This window comes from Bombus fervidus, chromosome 9 (genome assembly GCF_041682495.2).
Source record: "Bombus fervidus isolate BK054 chromosome 9, iyBomFerv1, whole genome shotgun sequence".
Lineage (NCBI taxonomy): Eukaryota > Metazoa > Arthropoda > Insecta > Hymenoptera > Apidae > Bombus > Bombus fervidus.
This window is the reverse complement of record NC_091525.1, coordinates 2,913,639-2,936,682: the sequence shown is the minus strand read 5'-3', so window position 1 is coordinate 2,936,682 and position 23,044 is coordinate 2,913,639. Positions and strand designations below refer to the sequence as shown.

Here is a 23,044-nt window from a genome sequence, read left to right as displayed (position 1 = left end):
ATTTTCATGAGGGAAACGATACTTACGCATGCAAAGCCTGGAGCATAGCGGGAAAGGAGCAAAAAACGCAGAGAATAGAGCCGAACAGCTCGGACCGGGCATTGTTTGCATTCTTCCCTAACGAAGTTTTTGTAACTTACGCGTGCACCTGTGCCGCCCTCGAGTCCAATGAAATTTCTGCGATTTCGATGCTTCTGACTGTCCGTTATTCGTAATTCATTAAGCACCGTGTAGCCCTGGAGTCACATAGAAAACGTCGGCTATCGTTCGAACATGCGTGTAATCTTTAATTCGATGCAGTTAATCTTCAACCATCTCCGTTCGACAGTAATTTGTTACGTGCAAGAGAGTAATTGAGTTAAGCTTAGTCCAGATTGACAGACAATTGTCCGTAGACTCGTATTCGCAATCAGTCCGCATACGTTGTTGGCGGAAAATCCGCAGAAAAATGCATGTATGTACCTATATTGCCTGGCGATATCTTTCGACTGTCGACGAACGATGTACCTAGGTAAAATGTCGACAGACGATTTTCTGGCGCTTGAGCAAGAAGGCACGATATTTCTAAAAATTTCAGTCGCTAATTCCATCGGAGAGCTACATCTATGGCGTTCGTTAAATTATATAATTATTATATTAACGGTTATGGAGGGGAGTAGCGGAACGGTGGCTATCAAACAATTAGGAGAAAGTTCCGTGGTTATGCCTCACGAAGAAGGTCGTTTTCGCGAGGTAAAGACGCGAAGACAGAGATGACGTGGAAGAACAAGAAGAAGGTGGAGGAGGTTAAGGAGGGATGGAATGGAAATGGTAGGGGACTAGAAGTAAAGGAGGGAGTCACTCCGGAGGAAGCAAGCCGAGTGGCGACGCCTCAGTGACCGAGCTTACTCTCCCTTGTGCTTTCGTTCGCAAGCGTGGGCTTGCGAGTCCTCGTTTCCCTCTATATACGTATATATACGTGTATATATCTGCCTACTCTGGTCCCTCTTTTATCTCTCGTCTGCGCATAAAGCTGCCCATTTCTATCCTTGTGGGTGTCTCGTGGACCTTTCGTTTCTACTTCCACGATACGGCCCTGACAATAAGCCAGTCGTAGTTATATGCGCCCTTCCGTGCCTTTCTATGTTCCCATTCTTTCCTTTGCTTTCGTCGGAGCTAGTACGTATCGGCCCTGATAAAATACGTGGGACGCGGCCGTCGTGAAATTAACAACAGTGATCCTTAAGTATTCGTGCGCAGTTAAGAAAGTCCGAAAACGATCGCGGCGCGCTCGCGTAAACACCGGTAAACGTTTAGTGCCGTGTGAATCACAGAGGCATTGGTGCTGCGTGCTTTTTTGGGTATTGGTATAAAAATGTTCAGAGACCGGTTAGTTAACGAAGAGTAAATATATCGATGTGACGAAACGTGTGGGTCCACGCGAGATTACAGGCACTTGATTTTATCTATATCCGGAGAAATTGAATCGCGCCAAGTGTTTGTGAAGTATTAAAGTGAAGCGGTGCTGTGTAGTGATTCTGCGCAGTAGCAGTTCCAAGTAACACGCCGGCATTCGAGATACATCCTGTCTCTTAGTTTCAACGAATGCTGGCAGAGAACTTTGATTACCAAAGCCACGTTTTCGTTTCACCAGCTAATTCATCCAAAGTTCGTTTATGTTTCATAAGCAGCGTCACTCTGTCATTCAAGTGTTATAGTGCTTTATAGTTCGACATTCGACAGCAGTGATAATCGTTGACACGTTCCTGCTACAACATCATGGTCGATTTTATAACCTACCCGGAGATTTCCTACCTCTACGACGAATTCATGATGGTACGGAGCATTACTCTTCGTTTGTTTTTTTCTTCTCGAGGCGCGTTGCTTGCGCTAAAGCGGTCTTATTGCGCGCGCAGGTTGCATCGCTGTACTTACCACGCTTCTAATTTTATTATATTATATGTAATGCGTCATTATTAACGATCAGGGAATTGCTATGGCCGCTAATTACTCACCGTGCCGCTGTGTAACAGCTGCACGTCGTTGCCTTCTATGGCTCATTCGGAGGCCATTAATCCTACGAGGACGCGAAGGGCATTCTCGTGATAATGTGAAACTATTGAGGAAATATATTGCCAACTGCGCTAAATACCTATCTATTAATATATTTAGTAATTTCTCACGCTATTTATCGCTGTCAGTTTGTCTTCTCGCGACTAATATGTATATACCTAAAACTCCTAGCATCCGTCCGCGCTAAGAATATTTCCTGATATAGTTGCGATAACGAAAATATGTCCCGTTGAAGAAACAGGGAAATTTAATTAACGAAATAACGCGATATTTCCATAATTTTTCGAATACGATTAAAATAAGTGAAAACATAGTTAACTAGCAGCAAGGTGACCACGGTCGGTGTATCGAGTAATTAATCATTCGTACGATGGTTACGTTAAAGATTCACCTATGCCTCTAGAGTAAACGCCGATGGACTGTCGGGGTGCTGTCTCCGCGAGATTGGCTGGGATGAGGTAAAGGGAAAGGTAAGGGATGATAGGTATAGGCAGGGTGAACCCTCGCCACAAAGTGGAACTACTTTACGGGAATATCACTTTGATCCGACGCTTAATGAACGATGGACCGCGCTCGGTAAGAGTACCCAGACTGAATTTAATTAGGGCTCTCAACTTGCCAGGTCGAGAGCATGACGGGATGCCGTACAGAATGTGTGCACGAAGGGAACGGGAAGAGAAATAGAGAGACAGAGCCGGGGTACATGATAAAAGCTCGGATGAAGCACACACGCTTGTGGGTATGGTAGGAAACGAAGGCCTTTTCCTTTGAGAATGCACCGGGCATATCCACTCCGCGACGATCATAGATGACAATACTGGACGGATAACTATCCGATTGTCATGCAAATCATGGAGGGAACCGGCACTTATTGACGTATTCTAGCGCTAGTGATTCAAGAATCCACCTGTCTGCGACCGTTATACTTTTCACGGTACGCTCGTGGTTCCAAAGCAACTGCGTTGTCCTCGCGTCGTGTGTATGCGCGGGGAGAACCACCGGAGAAACGCACTCGGCCGATTATTCAGGAAAATTGAAAATTCCACGCGTCGATAAAGGGGGTTGGTCAGTCTTCCTACTAACCTGATCAGGTACGCCAATTTGTGCAGAGCTTTGATTCTGCGGGATGACTCGACGCTCTGACGGGCGCGCGATCGTGCTGCGCTTTAACTCGAAATGGACCAGTCCCCTCGGGAAAACGGACTACGATTCCAACCATTTGTACTTTAACCGTTTGATAATGGTGATGTCAAAGTACTTTTATCTTCGATGACAACGGAACTGATTCGTGAAGAGTGCGCATTTCGTTCAGAAATTTTCTGTTCCATCATTTTTTAATTCGTTCCGCGAATAGAGATTTTGTTAGCAATACGATACGTTCGTCGCTTGTTCCACTCTCATTAATCTTCTCGCGTCAACGTTCTTGATATTTGTAAGTTTCATTATGAAGATATTTTTTATTCCACTTTACGTAACTACGAACTATGTGAAATAAGAAATTCTATCTTTTTCGTCGAAATGTTTCGTAAGCTTGACCATTTATGGACATTTTCCGCTTGCCAGGAAATCTACTAGGGATATAAACACGAGCATAAAAATTAAACTAACGCAGCCGCGACTAGTTTTTTGCATTCGAAGGGGGACAAAAACGAACGAATATGAAACGGAAATTGAATGCGTTCGTACGGCAAGGAAATAATATCCCACTTTTAGAAGTTTGATCGGACGAAGCTCGTTTCGGCAATGAATCGCGACGATATTCGACCAAGATTTCTCGAACCGTTCTCTAGTATCGACTTTCCTCGATCCCGAAGTAGGTGACGTACTTGCAGACACACACTGGCACCGGTTGTGGAAATTGAGAAAACTTTATTTGCTTCGGTGTAACCATCGAAAACATCAAGATGCGGAAAATAGGAATTGCGCGAAACTCTTTACCGATGGTAGAACAAACAAGGACGCGCCCCTCGTTCGTGAACTAAAACCTATTTTCTTCACCAAGTGTCGAGAACTCGGTTCCTCAGCGGTACTGGGTAATAAAATACATTGTTGAATAAAAGCCGTAGCTAACTCGGCAAGAAGTATAAAGGAAAAACGTAAGAAAAAAGGTAAAGGCTTTACTGTTTCAGAAGCAATAACATTAATCCCTCGGTATCATTTCTAAATCCAACAATTTAAAAACATGAGAAATTCGTTTTAAGAGGTATATACAAAGTCGTAAATCTTGAAAGTATTAAACAGTGAATTTCATTGTATTAAACTACCGAAAACCTATTAACGATACCCATTCTCAGAAATAACTAATGTATTTTAAGCGTTGTCAACAATTTTTCAGTAATTTAATAGTAACTGTAACGAATATACTAATACTAGTAATAGTAGAGTAAAAAATATAATACAATGCATTATTCGTTCATATATTTTATGTACTACATACTTTTCATGCTGGTATAAGATTAGTATCTAATATTTATGATATTCTGCGCGGGTCAAGGTGTGTGTGCAATAAATAAACAATAATAATTCTTACTAACACTGTATACACTTTATAGAGTGCCTTTTCAATGGTTACGAAATAGGTATAGTCGGGTGCAACGTTAATCCGTAATGGGTTAATCTTGTTGTTTAACCGTCCTCTGAACGATAAACGTATTAGAAGAAATGTCGGTTGGATTTTTCAACGAAAAGCAATTTTTATTGCCTTCAATAGCCGCTAAATTTTCCGATCGTGTCTTGGTCCCTCGTCGAATCGCGCATTTACTTAAATCATCTCGCCATCTCTTTGCCAGCACGTGACTAATCTAAATATTTACACGAGTGAGACAGGCCGGCTAACATCGCGTTTCCCTTAACTTTTCGAAGGAGACCCGACTTCGATGTTCTCGGTCCTCGTTCGGTCGAACAGTTAAAATTACCACGAAGATGTGTGACGTCATATCGATCGAATCGAGTAGCAAGGCAAGCGAACCACGCGTAACTATGAATTTCTAACGCAAGATCTAGATTCTCTGTATACCTATCGGCCATGTTGCAGTTCTGGTAAATCTTTTTGTTGCTACATCGCGTAGAACGATGATTTAAAATAAAATGTATACAGCGACGGCCCGATGGAAGTAAAAAATATTTTTCTAGAAAGATAACTTCCTGAACGGCGTTAATGAATTAATAAAAAGACATGTGATTGGTAAAGTTTTTTCATATATACGTATCTAATCTGAATATGGGTCTGAAAGGATTTTGCATAACGTCAATACAAAGCGGACGATTGCCACAAGGTTAGATGCATCAAGTAGTGGAAAAATATTCAGTTCCGGGGCTTTACAATTTTATCAGCGATAGGCCAACCAACCCGTTCCTATAAACGAGAGGTTGAAAAGGACGAAAAAGGCGTCCTTCCCTTGTGCGTTTAGGTATTGTTACTGGTATCTCGCTCAGGCAGTGGGCAGGCTTTGTGTTTCTGCCCTAGTTTCTGTGCTGCAGGCCAGACATACGGGTTTGGGAGTAAATTGCATGAGGGTAGCAAAGGGCTAACTTGCGATAAAACATTCACGCGTTTTCTATGTGTATCCATGTGTGCATGTGCATTTAGCGAGCATGTAGACAGACGCGCGTTTTCGCGCGCGCTTGCGAGCGTATCCACCTTGGGTTAAAAATATCCGTATCGCGGCAGCTAACTTTGCCACGTATGTCCAAATTTTCTACTGGTTCCATCGTACCGACATTTTATTTTCGAGATTATTATAAATCTTTGTACGCTTAAACGCGTTAAACATCTAGCGTGAGATTGTATGAAAATAAAACAATTTGGAAATACGTTAAACTCGCGAATATTCCAACGGTATCAGCAAGACCAGGGTCATCGTGTTACGTCGCATTGGTAGGTTTGAAAGGCTGATCAAGTCTAGCGATACAATAGCCAGTTGACGGTACATGGTTTGAAAAGTAGCTTAAGAACGAAGGAATTAAACATGAGACAGCTACGGAGCGTTCCAACTTCAAAAATTATTCCAACGATACATAAACGTAGTCACATAGAGACACTCGACCACTGAAACTGTTTCGTTCTAACGTCTTTTCTCGGCAGCTTTTGAAAGTTCCCTCATTTATATCTAGACGGTGCAGAAAGCGTGGTCGGTTCAGTCGTTTTGGGTACTGAAGCTCCGGAGAAAATTTTCTTCAGTTGCATTCAGTTGGCATTAGCGTCGTAGCTGTAAAAGTAGTAAAAGAGGCAGTATTAGGAAGAAAGAGGGAAAGAAAGAAAGAAAGGAAGGAAGGAGGGAAGACAGAAACAAAGAAAGGAGCCAGGCAAGAAAAACGAGAGGGGACGATGTGCCTCTTTTCTGTCTCTTTTGGCCTGGAAGGGAGAAGGCAGAAGTTTGCAACTCCATTCGCGAAAAGGTCGCGAAAGAGGTAAGAAGGGGAGGCATAATTCCAACAGAGAGAGTATGACGAGCCAGCCAAGTTGGCCACCTCTACGAGGTGCCCTCAAAGACTCTTCCGCTAATTTGATGATCCTCCAAAGGCCTGGGCTGCAATCTGCCGCTCAGTGTAGATTCTCTAGACATGGACCCTCACCGATCTTTCCTCGTCTTGTTCCGGTCTAGGGAGAAACGTCTCTGAGGAGGTTACCGTTCAAGTTCTTCACTTTTCCTTTCGTTCTCCTCATCCACTTTTTCCTACATGCAGGTCAAATGACAGAGCGCGTTAAACTGCCGCTCTCGCTTATGACCACGTTTAAAGAGTTTCGTGCATGGCGAGCACCTGCAAAAGTAAACTCATCTTCATACATAAACGTAACGTCGTTTTCAGTATTACTTCCTTGTAATTCCAACTAATAATTATCTACAATTTTTCCTTGTTAATGCTCCAGTGAAACTAGTAGAATTAGTTCGCCAACTGTACTTGTAAAAAGTTCAACCAACTTTGTCCGAATTCGTTTTTTAATGCGTTTACGACCGATTAGAGAGCGACCGATCTTTTCATAAAATTGTAATTGCGTTAAAATTGAAGCAAAAATCGATTTGCGATTTTCCACGTTACGAGAGGCGAACATTTTCTACGTAGAGGTATCTGCACGCTTAAACGACGTCACTCGTATTAACTTGATGCTCTTTTACTCGAGGGGATACAATATCGTTAAATTATGGTTTCGTGTTGCATACGTTGTAGATTTGGTTTCATATAACCGAAGACGAAGGAAAGGATACGGTTTCGGTGACGCTGTCTCGATATCTCCTCTTGGGAACAATATACTTTCTCATATATTCGACGTGTCTCGTATGAGCTGCTTAATTTCGCTAGCAATTCGTTCGGGTCTCGTTCGCTATCGGGATTACGGCAGGTCTGATGAGTTTCCAGAGTAGGACCGCAGGTTACCGTAGCAGGAACCGGAACCTTGTAGGTTTCAACGAAGAAAGGGAGGAGAAGAGGGAACAAAGAGACAGTGGACACAGAGAAGCTGGAAGAGGAGCTGGGTCAGCGTCACCGGAGTGTATAATTGGCTTGATTGTCGGGTTCTAATCTGGTTCTCCTTCTGCCTTCCGTCAGAGAGGGACGTGTCCAGCCTGCCACCACTGGCATAGGAACGTCCAGAAAATGGGAGAAATGCGACCTGCTTTTCCAGATCCTTTCGTTATTTATAATGCCCTTTATCTTGTTTCGGGTTAACCTCCGACATAATATTTCCAACTTCCACGGATTAGACGAATTTCCTTTGACATCGCAGCCATCCTGAAACGAAGATTTATCGGAACTTGTTAAGCAGGTGAACAACGAAGATGAATTTTTCAAACGTGATCGTTTGACGCGTAATTATTAGGTATTTTAAACGCGTTAAAATTAAAATTACGCGAGATATTCCTTTTACCTATCTTTCGCTTTAATTCGGCGAAGTCCAGCGTGGATTAAAAATGTATAAACGTTAGTTGGAAGAAAAGCGCGGACAAAGAGATATGCGACGTGCACCGCGAGATGAATTATAGTAATAAAACAACTGCGTGGAAGTACAACGTGCGGTTTTTATAAATATTTCGCTTGTTTCGTTCGCGTCGTCGTTGTTGGCTTCGCACCAACTGGGCTATGCTACATCCTGGCTGCAGCGATTTCATATCACTACACTTGCTATCTACGATCTGAACGCAGACAAATATATAAATACAACCAGTCAGTTGGTTATATAGATTTAAATTGCAGGATATTAGTATAATTTTCTTTCTCAGTGTTTGGCAGCTGGGGACGGTATACGTTATTTTTTCGTCTCGATGAAAATTGTTTATATGAAAAACACAATGTACGAATCACATTTGTAATTATTACAACGTCGTTCCAACGAAACCATAATAAATTTCTAATTTTTCTTCTTATGACTTCCGTGTCTGATCCGTCACTGTCTCATACCACTTCCATTCTTCTTATGGAACCATAATGAGGCCGTAAACGTTCCACGCGTCGCTTTAACGACATTTTTTTGTTCGATAATTTGGATAGATAAATGACAACATTCATTAAGGATTCTTTTCTCCTTTATGGAAATTGGGAATGGCAATATTAATGGAAAGACACATGATCGTTGTACGTACAAATACACTGTTAAATTTGGTGCAACGGTTGTACGATTAAAAATTGATAGTACACCCGTTTAACGTAGTTAAATATCGATTTCGGTTAAACCGTTTAATTATATTATTCATCGAAAACGATTTCGCGAACGCGGATGTTATCGTCAAACGATCGGAAAACACAAAAAGATCAGCTACTTGATTCGATGGCAAGAAAGGTGAAACGATAGTTTTAGGGAAGTCATCCGAAGTGCGCTGTAAAAGCATGAACGGGAAAAGTTGGATTTAAGATAACGAACCGATATCGATCGAGAAGATAAATAGCGGGGGAGCATGGACTTGTTTTCATTGACTAAGTACGTATACTTTGCGGTGCACTTAGGTGAAAACGGGGAAAGTGGTGAAGAGCGGACAAGTTGAAGCGGGATCGACGACGGAGGAGAGAAGATATTTTCAAAGACGACTCGGAAATTGCCTGTCCAATTGAATCGCAAACAATATGAAAATTTGTTCGAGAGTTTTGATTATACAAAGGAGAGGAGGCTACGGTAGACGGCGACGGAGGGCGAGGAGAAAGAGAAGAAAAGCGGACACATTCGAGAGAGGAGCAAGAGAAGGATATTCTTAGTGGCGCTCGGAAACAATGGGCCACCATCAGACTTGCAAAGCGGATCGCGTTTTTACTTTCAAATTAAATTATTTTCTCCGTTTCGTGTACGATTAATGCTCTTCAGCCGGTGGCCACGTTTAATCGGCGATCTTCATCCTCGATATTTTTGTTTACGCTTCTTCCGTATCTTTTTAACGTTATCCAACGTTTAACGTAACTTTGTCCAGTCGAATGTAAAATACGCCTACACATTGCCTTATTCCTTCGCTCCGGAATCGATATTGGAATCTATTTCTAGAAGCTATCACGTTCATAACTATAACTCATTTATATAAATTAACTAAAGATACCAATTTGTGTATATATATGTACATATAATGCAATTCATCTCCGGTGCAGTATAAAAATAATTCGCAATCGATTGATAAGTACAGACAAATTTGTATGAGCAACGCGCATGGAGGTACATATATCGTTAAATTACCTTGCGGTATTCACTTAATAAGTCATAATAAATTGTGTGCAGCGTGTCCAATTGCATCGTGAACAGAGTGGCCCAACCATATTATTTACATTCATATAGGAACACGGTGTAATTATACTAGAAATGATAATACGCACCATTGTAAATTTTACTCGGACGAAAGCGTTAATCGAAGCAGCACGCACACACGTTGCGCCGATTATCGTGCCGTTTACCAGCTTGCATCTGCATGGAAGTTACTTTGATTTGCAGATTCATTCCGCTTAAACATGCGGCAAACCGGGCCATAAAATAACATTCGTTCGCAGAAGTAGCACGCGACAACGCACACGGTAGTAAAATCGATGCGACATACGGTTAAAAGGCAAGGCTGCCGCAACCAAAGGAAGATGTTGGTTGCATTAGCAATACAATTTGCGGATGTAACGCTTCAGAACTGTTCGTGTATCTATGACTACAGTACCGGTATAGCGCGCTGCGAGACATCAACATGGACTGTAAAAGGGTTCTTGAAGCGGCACCTATCCGTTACAAACGTAAATGGAAACTAGGTCGCGTGTATTTCGACAATTGTTCCTTACCTCTTACGACGCGTAACCACAAATTCGTTTCCCCATGAATTTCAATTGAGTGAAACCGCGTCGTCGTCGGTGCCAACTCGACGCCCATTGATGCAACCGTTACGGGCATCGTCGGAGTTGACTTTAAATTCCAACTGTTCGTCAATGGTAAACTAAGCGGGAACGTGCTGCCTTTGTGACGCAGATCAGCCCAGAAATGAGTAACGTCGCGGAAAGAAAAGCCTCTCCTATACTCTCGTTCTCGGATAAGGTGGGAAACGCAGACATCTTGGAACAGCAAATTTCCCGTTATTGAAATTTACGCATGTTTACTAGCCAATTAGCCACGGTTTATAATTGAATTTGACAATAATAACCGATAATAGAAGCGGAATCGTCTTGAAACGTTTACCGTTACAAAGCAAAGTCTAACCGAGGCAAAGAAAGAAGGAAAATGGCAATTACCGTGCAATTTATTCATCGAAAGTTCGAAAGCGACAAAAGGAATGGAAATTTTCGAGTCCTCGGGAGATTGTCAGTGACGAGGCTGGGTTGATGGTGTTTCGTGTGCATCTACGATATAACTGTGTATAGGCGGTGCTGAAATACACGAAACGCTGTCGGTCGCGTAAACAGGCCAGGAAAAGCCTGCGCGCGGACTGCCTACAGAGGTTCGCGAAGAGAGAATAGAGAAGAGGAAGAGAGGAGGAAAGCGGCATAATGCGCGCGGTATACCACGCCACTTCCGAATTACTCCGGCAAAATCTCCCCGCGTATTTGCATTCCCCCGCGGCGAACGCAGACAGAAATTAATTGCGTACTTGCGCGGGCAACAATGAAGCGCCATTCTCGTGTACCGGCAACTCTCCCTCGCTGGTCGCTCCGGAAATCAAAGACACTTTTGGTCGACTGCCCGCCCCCCGGCATCCAGACCCCGGATTCGGCCCGCAGCATCGCTTCGCTCTACTCCGCTCCGCTCCGCTCCACGCCACGTTGTTCAAATTTCGTTTCGACCAGTTTATTTAACGTCTCTACGGTCACGAAAAGACGCAGGGATTTATTGCGAGTTAAAAACGAATCAAGCGCAACGACAATTCTACCCAGCTCTCCGTTCAGTTCAGTTTCCTGTCTCTTAGAAAAGGGAAGAAACACCGGAGATTATTCGAAACGTTACGAATAATACGACAAATTGTTTCGCAACGTTGCAACGTCCGTTCGTTTTATGAAGTATGGCGAGCTACGAAGCACCTATAACGCGGAACTTAAATCACCTATGAGAAAATGAAGTGTCCGAACACTTGATGTACAATCAATCAATCGTCGATGTTGAATAATTTCTTGATGATAAAAATCTTTAGCCTGTTCTGATCAATCATATTTTTTACTAATTTATCGTTATTACCTAATTTACCCGAAATGTCACACGATTATTTTCGGAACGATATTCCGTTATTACTTAATCGATATATAGTTTAATTTCGGTGATTCCATACCGAAAAGTTTATCATCGAACGGGATTATTTTGTATGTTTTTGTTCATTTTGCTCGTTTGTTTCGACACGGTAAAATAGATTATCAGAACATTCGGTTAAAGGGAAACGATCATAATTTTCTACACTGCGCAACGACACGTACGAAATATCGCGTTGTCGACGCGGGTCAACTCTATTTTAACAATCGAGTCGATTAAAATTACATTGAACGCTGAGCAGGGATTTCCACAATAATGCCGAACAAAATAAAATCTCCAAGTTTCGCGCGTTAAACTGTTAGTTCGATTTGACAATGAGCTTCCGTGTTATTTAAATTCGGACCTGTAGCCGATTGAAAATCACGGTCATTGTAATTACCATTGGAAGCACGCGGGTCTGGGTGATTTATGGAATCATGAAATTTAGCCCCATTGTCGTACAAATTCGCGGGCAGTGGCGAGGAAGTTCAGCCGGTGGATTAATGATGCAGCGTTTATTTAGCGAAGCGGTGATAGTGGCTGGGAATTCGTGCACAAAGGAAACGAGCATTGGACCTTTTAGGCTGGGAGGAATTGCCGTGTGCGAAGTCGTGCCGGAAGTAGGCGATATCAACTACCGGTGACACCCTTCTCGCAGCCCCTGCACGATGCTACACTCCACCGTAGGTTTATGGCTAGCTTTTTGTTCAACGCCATTAGCGGCTCGCTGCCCGTTGCTTTTCCGTGCGACAACAACGACCATCGCGTCATGTACGACATAGATTTTACCATTAGCGTACCGGCGTGGCTCCGCTACCTACCAACCAACTAGCTCCATCGAGCTGCTGTGGAAAAGTTTACGAAGCGCTAATGGGAAAAAACGGAATTTCTTTCACGTAGAATACTACTTTAAAGTAGAAACGATTAATCTTGTTCTTGTATTGCCCAGTTGGTGCCACTGTAAACGTTCGTTTTTTCTTTTTCTCTTCTTCTTTTTTCCTTTTTTTTTTTATTTTCCTTGTACTTTCGTTTCACGCTATGGAGGTTTAGTGGAGTGCGATTATGAAATACAGTTCAATCACGCGAACGCCGTAAATAACCGTTATCTCCGACGACGTAAAGTGACAAATCGTGCTCGGTTTTGCCGCGCCACGCGCGTCGAATTACAACGACACAGCGTGAAACTGTCCTCGCGTACACCGAAATCGACCTACCCCCGGCATCCTTCTTCAACTCTCGACAAAGTTTTCGTTCCTGTATAATTACTTGCCTTTGTGGAGAAGGTACTGGGATATAGACGGAGGAAGATGTAATATCAACGGCGGTATGATTGCTTAATTGACTTAATCATGGTACGCTTCATAATAATTATTTTCCCTTGGTTATACTCGCGATAAGGGAATCTATTATACGTACGACGAACTTTCGAACTTTCTTGGTATTTGAACGGTTGGCGTTCGAATATCGCGAGCCGCCAAAAAGGATCGTCGAGTCGGTAATTTATAGCACTTTCAACCTTTCGTCTACGATATCCGGCCTGTCTCTCTCGACGATCGATTCGTCCTGGTACTTTCATTTCGTCCTCACTGTCTTTTCTGGTTTAGTTTGCCAGAGAAGCCAGAGAGTCATCCCCTTCGGCGACTTGTTTCGGGTAATTAAATCCAGGCAACCCGACGAGATGTCGGATCCTGATAAATGAAGTGTTCCAGCAGGATGAGGAGGGAGACCCTCTTCGTGAGGGTCGACACAGAGGCGAGCGGAGAGCTAGCGAGGGGCCATGTGAATATTGCAGGACCTCGCACTTCTCATCGCTCGTCGTCGGGCTTGTCGACGCATTACTTCGCGCAGAGAGCAGTTATCATTTTAGGTTATGAAGTTTTCGCCACTGCTTGCTCCTATTTTGTCAATTTGCCCCTCCCCAAGAAATTACCGGTCACCTTTATTTTCTCGTATATTTTTCCATATCTCGTCTCTGTAACCTTAACATTACGCAAAAAGTTCACATTACTTTTTACTCCTTTTTACTCCTCTCGGTCAAGTTAAAACGAATAAACGTATATACAACGAATATTACAAAGTTCCGTAAATGTCGTATAAAGAGTGTGGTTACAAAATGACGGAAAATTGCGTTTCTCCTGCGTCTCTTTTGCATTTCGATATTAACGGACGAGCAGCTTTTAACGAGCTAGACTAACGAAAAGTTCGATATTCGAAGCACGACGACATTCAGCGCAAGCATTCAATGCTACATGTATGAAATATGACGAGTCTTTATGTGTATAAATAAAATGCGTTTTTTTTTTTTTTTTGCTTTTTTTTTTATATACCGCGATGGAATCTGTGTACACATGAGCCTACGCCTATTCTGTATTTACCGTATTCACGGCACCAGATTGCATTTATACCAGCAAAGCCGCAAAGGTGGGTCTGTGACGAAGGCATATTTAATTCAGGCGACCCACGGTTTCGGTATTGTACGTGTTACATCGCGTGTGCCGTGTGCACGCGTTTCTAGCCAGCTCACAAAGACAAATTTCAACAGTAAACACGACTGGATCTGTGCCAACTGTATTTTTTCCCGAAACGTTATCGCGTCGAGCTTATTCGACCAACATTACTTTTCAGGCCGCGATTAATGATTTTCTCGTACATTCACGTTAGAATTTCCGACCGGTGTATTTTCAAATATCATCGATCAACGATTAAACGTCGCTGTCCCTAATTTGTTTCTGTGAACGTTTCTATGAATGCGAAAGTTTTCTATTTGAACTGGAAACATGGTTACAGAAGGTTACTTGGACCCTATTGTAAAACGTAGTCAAAAATAATTGCTAATATTGCCAATAGATGGAAAGTTTAATCTTTTAGCTGGATCGTTCGTCGATCAAACGTCGTCATAAACACATTGTTTAAATATTAATAAAGGAGGATCGTTTTCGCATTTTCAAATGCAAGTGGGTACGTTTAATACAAATGTAATGACACAGCTAAAAAGGAAAATTTCTTAAACTTTTTAAGTTTCTTCGATCTAGAATATTGATATTCCGTGCAATAAGTTATGTAAGTCGTTTCTCTCTATTACAATCGGTCAAAATTAGTTCTTAAATCGGCTCATATAAATATGCCACTCGAAGCTAATTTAATTTTGTAATTTTAACTTAATATAACTTTATTAGCAAATGTGTATCACGTTGTGGGTATGAAAGTTGATATCCCGATTTAATTTTACTAGCGTAAAATATTTATATACTATACTATATCATATTATAATATAAGAAAGATGATGGATAGTTGGAGAATGTTTATCACGATAAGTGTGTTTCGTAAATCATAATATTTGCCTGGTTGGCTGGAACGATTTTTTCCACAAATATATCATCGCGTCAACAAAAACGAGGAAGATGTGTATTGGGTGATAAAGTTAAGTGCTCCACCCTCTATATTACGCGAAACGTAATGTATCGATATCTATAGCAGGCAGTTTCTTCCTGCACTTTACACAACTTACATTCTATCGTTGGCATGTCGAACGTTATGGCATTTATGTGTTCGGAAAGTATATTTGTAGTTTACGATAGATACGACGTATTATATCAAGTCGGCCATTAACTGCGAACGTTCGATTACGAATCCGTCGTAATTCAAAGGTTCGCGATATCTGTTGCCCACGGACATATTTCAACATCGTCCTCAGCCATGCGGCCCTATAATCCCAAAGGATTTGTTGTACACATGTTCGTCCCGTGCAAACTGTCCTCGAAATGTTCGATATCCCCCTATGTATCCACGGTGGGAAGATCAATGTCGCGCGTTTGGTTACGAATGTTGGATGATTTCTGGTCGCACCTGAGGCCATTTGTGAAGTTTGTGTTCGCGGTTCTATTCTAGCGACAGCTCCGATCAGATATCGATCTTCGAACGCGCTCTCGATCCAGGGGCCTCGGTATACAAGTTCGGATATTTCATATTTTTGATTCTGTCGTCAACCTAGAAAATTTTATGCTCTTGGAGAACACGGACGGAACAGGATCCCACGGTTTTCAGAATCAACGTTGTATCCACCATTTTTCTTGGCCGCCCTGATTTCTTCTTTCAACGAATTTTTGTCGTTTTTGTACCGTACCACGAAACGTAATATTTCCACGGCGCGCGTCTCACAGGCTACCAATCTTCGCAGAAGCAATAATAGCACACCGTCCATCCAACTGTCCATTCGGACCAGTCCTCCTTCGTCTTTCTTTCTCTACGCTATGTCGTCCCTTGTGGCTCATTCTTCATCCGCTATCCTGTCGTAGATACGAAACTCCAAGAAGAACAACCCATCTCTTACACATTTGTCCCTTCTCCTTCATCTTCGCTCTCTCCCGTTCGCGTGTTATTCGCCGTTTTTCTCATGTTCTGTTTTTGCGTCGATATTTGCCTTAACAAAACGAAATCGCCTCTGCTCGCCGACAAGTGACGGTGGTGCACCTTGTTTGAACTATAGTAATTTGAGGCAGGCTAATGAAAGTGCTACGCAAACACTGTCGCGACGCCCCGACGTCAAAGCTGAAACCTCTGGCCACACTGCTTGCAAGGGCTCACCCTTTTCCTTCTCATCCTCCTCCCAGGCTGTCATCCTTTTACTTTTTCTTCTTTCGCCACGATACTTTCTCTGCTATTGAAGTTTCTTCTTTCGATCGATGTGCCTATGCGTACACGGAACAACTTCAGCATTTCCTGAAGGACTCTGTGTACGCCGGACTTCTACACAACTGCTGTTAAAGCAAGGATAATTTAATATTCGTGATCGACTAGCTATCCTTCAAAATTAAGAGTAGAATATCGTGTCCTTTCTACTATTGTTTCCGAATCGCGTTCCGGTATGGGCGCTAATAATTCGCGTGGCCAGCAGATCACGCAAATATTAAATCAAACTTCTTTTGCATTCACGCGAGAAGAAGCGGAAATTACTTTTTTAGCGAACAATTTTGTTGCATTCGTTTCATCCGACGTTCAATACTAATAGAAACGAATACGGAACTCGTGACACGAACACGCGCGCCGACTTCTCTTTAACACGTTCACTGCGCGTACGCTTCATTGTTAGATCCAAGCCGGCATGTATTGAAATTGGTATAGCAAGATCATCGAATAGGTTAGGCATTGAAGTTCGCGTTTTAAGAGCACTTGATTACTTCTTCCTTTGCAAAATAGACTCAAGAATATCGTATTATTATTGGAATTGAAACCATTAAGGTTTCTCTTTTCCGCCCGTTGAAACGAGAACGGCTAAATTTCAGGAGTATTTGTTTTCTTCTAGCAAGTAGAGCTAGATAATTCGAGAATGGTGTGTTAATCCACGTTGTGGCTCGCGAACATTTTTCTTCATTTTTCCAAGTAGTTGTCCACTCGTTGCTCCAGCGCATACTAGATTACCGTGTTATCCCAGAAAAGCGTTAATCTCAAGGAAAACTTTCTGAGTACTTTTGTTACCCTGCTACTCTACTGCCGGATAACTGTAACTCAATAAGGATGTTAGCCATTTCCGCTTTCTGGAACCGGTTGCGTTAACTTCCGAATAGTTTCTCCCAAGTTTCCAAAGTTGCCAAGTGGTAATTTCCACTAATGCTGCCCTCTGTCCTAACGTGTTGTACTTCTCTATTCAGTAGTTTATAATAGTACTGTCGGATGTCTTGTTTTCGGAATAGCGAAAGGTCAGATCGTCTTATTCTCATAGATTCGTGAAACTTTATTTCTGGTTTGATTTCTCGCTAGTACGCGAGTCGATGTTTTATTCTCAGATGGCCAATGCTAACCGGTCTCGAATCAACTCGTATCGTTGAAGAGGACCAAAAATATCCTCGCATGTAGATAACTGAATGGTAGGCGCGATTGAACGCGCGCACTGAAACCATATGGCGCTTAGCTCGTTTCTGGTTTACAGAGTGGATATAAGGTCATGAGGTATTGAGACCAGCTTCTGGTACGGTATCTTCTCGTTTCGTCCGTGCCTAGCAGCAGACCCGTCTTCGCTTCTATACATTTTTCATATCACGCTCTCTGTTCATGATGTCACGACGGTTGCCATTATTTTACTACTTTAACCCATACAAATTGTTGTTACGGACAGAAAGAAATAGGCATAAAAAATATATTGTAAAAAGATCGCTATTAATATTCAATCGATACATCAAGCTTGTAACAAGCGGAAGATTTTCAGTTCGAACAGAGCCTCGATCCTTCTTTTCATCGGTATAAACGTTAATAAATCCCGATTAAATTTCGAGATACGTGTAAGTTCGGCCGTAACTCGTTCGGCAGGCGTGCCGCGATTCCATCGTCAGTCACGAGATACGAGAGAAAACGCGTTTTGTTACACGTCAACGATGTAGTTACAGCGGGTTAGTTGTTAAATGTCGTTAAACGTCGTTATGGTCGCAACGATAATTATCATACGTTGGGAACAAAGGACACGCGGCAGCTAGGACAGGGTGGCTGCTTGCAGTGTACGTACGCTGTAAAAGACCCGGTCACCCTTCTTTCTCCACTCACCTTCTCGCTGCTCCTTCCACCTTCCTCGTCGTAATTTCGAGACTTCCTACGGGCGGCAGTCGCGGTAGATACCTCATATTAATTCGAGGTGAGCTTTCGGACCCATTTTAAGTTTTACGATCCGGCCATAAAGATTGTCTTGACTGATAATTACGTAGACGAGGGAAATTGTAAATCGCTATCACATTCGACTCATTGAACCGCCTCTTTCTACAAAACTTTGCTTTCCATATTTCACCCCCTTTTTTTACAGTTGTGGCGGATAATGGGTGGATCGTTATAACAAAATGACGAGAATGATTGCTGCTGCAACCGTCAAATGTATTTAAAATAAATAATTAAGTAAGATCGATACCGTCGATAGACGTTCGTACAAAGTGTTTAACAAAATAGAATAGGCTGCTCGCGGATAACTTGGTAATAATTCGTAGATACTCGGTATGTACTCGATAATCGCTCGATTCGCTCGCGATCGTGTCCTTATTTATACTGGTCGGGGGGAGTCGAAAGATTCAAATTCGACTTGGAACGACGATTGCCCTTGGAATGGCGACATTGTTTTTGCCTGGAGATAATCTCGCGCTAATTTCGTATGTCGAGGCGGTATCTGTGATCCGAAACACAACAACAACATGAGTCGCCCTCGCTTCGCCTCGTCCTATGACTCATGTATCGCCACACAGTCACAAAATTAACAATTCTCTGCTATCGCAAAAAAGCTTTCCTTCGACTTTTGAAATTCTTGATGAAGTAAATTTTCTATTAACTTTTCGCCACGACATATCACATATGATATCTTTATTTGCGAATATATCGCTACAGGATATCGATATATGGAAAACATTTCGCGTGTTCAATTAATGGATAGGAAGGATGGTATCAAACTTAGGTTACAAAAGTTGGAAAGGAATAATCGCACGTAAATTAAAAGTATTGCATAAGCAAATTATACGATATTTTGTATATTTTGCATTAAATTGTGATACTTTGTAATTGAACGATAAGCTTGAAGAAAGCAGAATAAAACCAACTTGAAATGTATTTAAAGCTTCTTTTCGGCTAATCTACTCGAATTCTGAATTAATCCTAAAAATGATGTACGGAATTATGTTTATCATTCGATGCATTCGAAGCTATTCTGTCAGGAACGGATCGATCTGCAACGGAATTACGAATTAATACATTTGTGGTGGCGGCGGATGAAATTCGACCGATTATCAGGGATAACTGGCCGAACGATCGTGTTTCGAAGTCCCGAAACATCAGGAATGCTCCATCCTCTCCGCATTTCTATCTCATTCCCATCGACCATTTCCATTAGCTGGAAATGTAATACAGCATTGCGTAACGAGCATACAGTCGCGTTCCTATATTGATGCGCGATTCTCCAAACGAGCTTTCTTTCTCTCTCTCTTTCCCCATCTCTTTCCATTTCTCGCACTTTTCGCATTTTTCGCTTATCAACGATTTTGATTCGCATGAAGAGAGGCCTGGTATCTCGGAAAAAATCTCGGACTATCCGACTTATCGCGTCTGTTACGTTCATTCTCGTACACTATTTTTCTATTGAATCTTCGAACAAATTGCTCTATTTAGATGTATCTCAGATTCTGCGCAACCAGAACCGAGGAAGCGAAGGTGCCAGAGAAAGCTGACTCTCATTCCACGATCGTAAACGTAGTTTCGATTCTGAAGGTAGCAATAAAATCTACGAGTAGATGCTTTCGTAGAACGTTCTACTGACCATGAAATCTCCCATGAAAGTTGCAACGTAAGTCGTAGGAAGTGGGGGACACGATGACATTTGGTCTATATTTTGACTAGATCGTCTGTGTCACCGGTATGAACCAGAATAAAGCGATTAAAATTGTTTATGCGCGCTTTGAACGTATGCGTGTGTTTGTATATTTTCAATTGGTATTTTATTTGTGAAATCGATGATAGATATCGAGTACGATAAGAATCACGCTATATGCGTATAACTTACTATACCGTTGAAACTAGAGTTTTCCGCTCTATCTCATCGCCGTTAGGTTAATGGAGTTTCCAAGATCTTTCAAAGGGCAATGAAAGGTGAAGGACTGACGATGCTGACACGAGCTACATTTCTTTATCGTCTCTTTAGACGTTCTGACCCTGGGCAAGTGCTTCAAACGACGGAAGGTTAGACAGGTTCTCGAAAATGATGGATGTCTCCTTTTCCTTGGCTCGTTTACGAATCGCTCAAGTTACGATCCGAGAGATTCAACCTCGGTACGTCGAGCCGAATTGATAGTTATTGATAGCTACTCGGACTAACCTGACTCCGGAGGCAGCTTGATCGATGTCATGCACGATAGAGCATTCTAATTATGGTCAGACTGCCGGCAATTACCCATAATCACCCAAGTCCTATGTCTTCCTCTTCGGTAATTATACGCTCAGCCTTAGTGAGACCGTATCTATCATTTAAGAAGTTTTTCCCGAGTTTAAAGCGACTTTGTGAAACTCGCCAATTAATTAATCGAGCAAATTGAATCGTATCCCTAACGTCACCGACCTCGGATCGGAAATAATTTTTGAAACGTTATTCCGCTATTTCCGCGAACCGAATACGTACGTTACGTAGTGTCAATCGAAAGTTTCTGTAAAACGGATCAACGTCGTATGGAATCATCGATTTCCAAGTGGCTGTAGCGTCGACAAAAAATGACTCTTTGTTTGGGCGTTATGAGATTTTATGACAACAGAGATTAATTGTTTATCGATCGACGGAGCGATGAACGAAACAGGTAGGAAGGGTGAGCAGAAAGAACAAAAAATTATTTTGATACAAAAGATAAACGCGAACGCGAAAGGAAAAAGAATGGCATTTCCTGTCAATCGGATGGGAACCAGGCCCGGTAGTGTGTTTGCCGGCGAAATTACATCTGCATAATAGCCACGTGGTTGGTTATCGATCCATGAGTGGCGTCTCTTCATCGCATCGATGTCGTGCATCTCGAGCACGCACGCACGCACGCATGCATTCGCTCACTCATGCGCCTGTGAACGCACGCACGTACGCATCAACAAATGCACGTGCAAGAATTAAATTCCGCCCCGTGGTAGGACGCCAAAATAGTTTTCATCGATTAGAGAAATTCCCCATCATTTGGTTACATCGCGCACAACTGACAACCGGCTGGATTTGCCAACGGATTTACGCGAACGCTATCTATTCGCTGATTTGTACATAGCTATGAAATTTAATGCAGAAAATCATCTAGTTCGTGCGACAAACGTACGCACACACGTGTTTACTTCGGACATGAACGCGTTCATCGTCGCGAGTGTATCTCTTTTCTAATATTTTTCCGTCATTGAGAATAGATGGGAAAAGGGGGAGAGGGGAATAATCTCGCGGTGCAAGTAATTCGCGGCGTATCTGTTTGGCGAGGTCTAAAGCGCGAACCCTGTCAGCGTAAATTAAATCCCGTGCCTCATGACGGTAGCCCAAAATGATTTTCATTCACCGGAAGAACGTTGCGTCATCCGATGGGAATAACATCAAAGGGTGCAATCCAGCGGATCCGCTCCGGAGTCCGAGTTTGCACCGCGCAAAATCACCATGGAAAATGATGGTCGCGCGGTGGGTGTGCTCTAATCTAATTACATGACCCCCGGACGTTAATAAAGGCTAGCTTGCTTGCTGATCGTTCATCACGCCGCGATTGTTGTATTCATCGGTGATTAGGCGTGACTCGCCAACGAAACAACCGTACGGCTAACGACCCGTGCTCGGCCGTCACGTTGCGAGCTGTCACGCATGCATCTATATGCATATTACGTTGGACGTACTATGCCGTTATTCGCGCTAATTTCACGAATATGCACAAGTCTCTCCACTTGTCTTACGTGGGATAATTTTTAATTCCAATCGGCTAAAACGTCTAGACCCGTGCCGACTCTTGATTTTCTCGACGATAAGAACGACTGACATTTCCGCGGTGTTATAGTTTTCTCGATAATGAGTACTAACTACGAATAAATGAATATTCATATTCTCGTTTAACCCGAATACATTTGTTCGAAATCGCATTCGTTGAAAAATTTTCTTGAATTTTTCATCGAGTTTCTCTCGGGCATTTAAAGTATCACGCGATCTCCACCGAATGCGCGGAACGAATCCTATCGTTTCATTGTTTCTACAATTACTTTCAACTGTAGTCGTAAACGCGCGTAATGTAATCGCTTTTTTGAACCGAAGCATCCTGCTCTGTTTTCTCATTGCTCATCAGTAACGATTTTTCTTCCGGTATATTCGATGACAAACGAATAGAGCTCTTGCGAGCAGACTAGAGATAGTAAGCGATCGGAGGAGTACACAGTCGGCAAAAATTCTTTCGATTTTTTGCATAACGTGAGAAACGGTAAACAAAGCGTAAAACACGGTTCTTCGGCAAGAGATACACTCGATTTGTCACTGTCCACAGACAGACTAGACGATCATTCCTCAAGGATTGTCGACGCTGAGAAGAAGAGCGATTTGGTACCAAAGGGTTGGCAAAGATGCGAACGCGTAGTAACCTGGCCGTCGGTCGGTCGGTGGATCTATCGGACGATTTGCAATAAACGATTGTACGCGTAATTACGCGTACGATCTACGACCAGGCGGATCCAACACGCTGAGTAAGAATCGTTGAATAATACATGGTGCATTAAAGTCGCATTATCTACACGTATGCGCGTGATTCGCATACACTTGCATAAGTCGTGGAATTTTATTCTCCGTGCTTCCACCGCTAACTCATAGCACACTGGCCACCTCGTCGGTTT

The 23,044-nt window shown here is 42.6% G+C and overlaps 1 protein-coding gene across 4 annotated transcripts in view; it reads left to right on the top strand.

Annotated features, from left to right (window-relative positions):
- Bru3 (CUGBP Elav-like family member bruno 3) overlaps positions 1–23,044 on the top strand; it is a 570,666-nt gene that overhangs the window by 58,142 nt on the left and 489,480 nt on the right. Inside the window, exon 1 of one of the 4 annotated variants that reach the window (XM_072010372.1) lies at positions 903–1,815. The exons of the other annotated variants lie outside the window; for them this stretch is intronic. The gene's annotated coding sequence lies outside the window, so the exon portion shown is untranslated. Of the gene's footprint in view, positions 1–902; positions 1,816–23,044 lie in introns of those variants that run through there. 4 annotated transcript variants of the gene reach the window in all.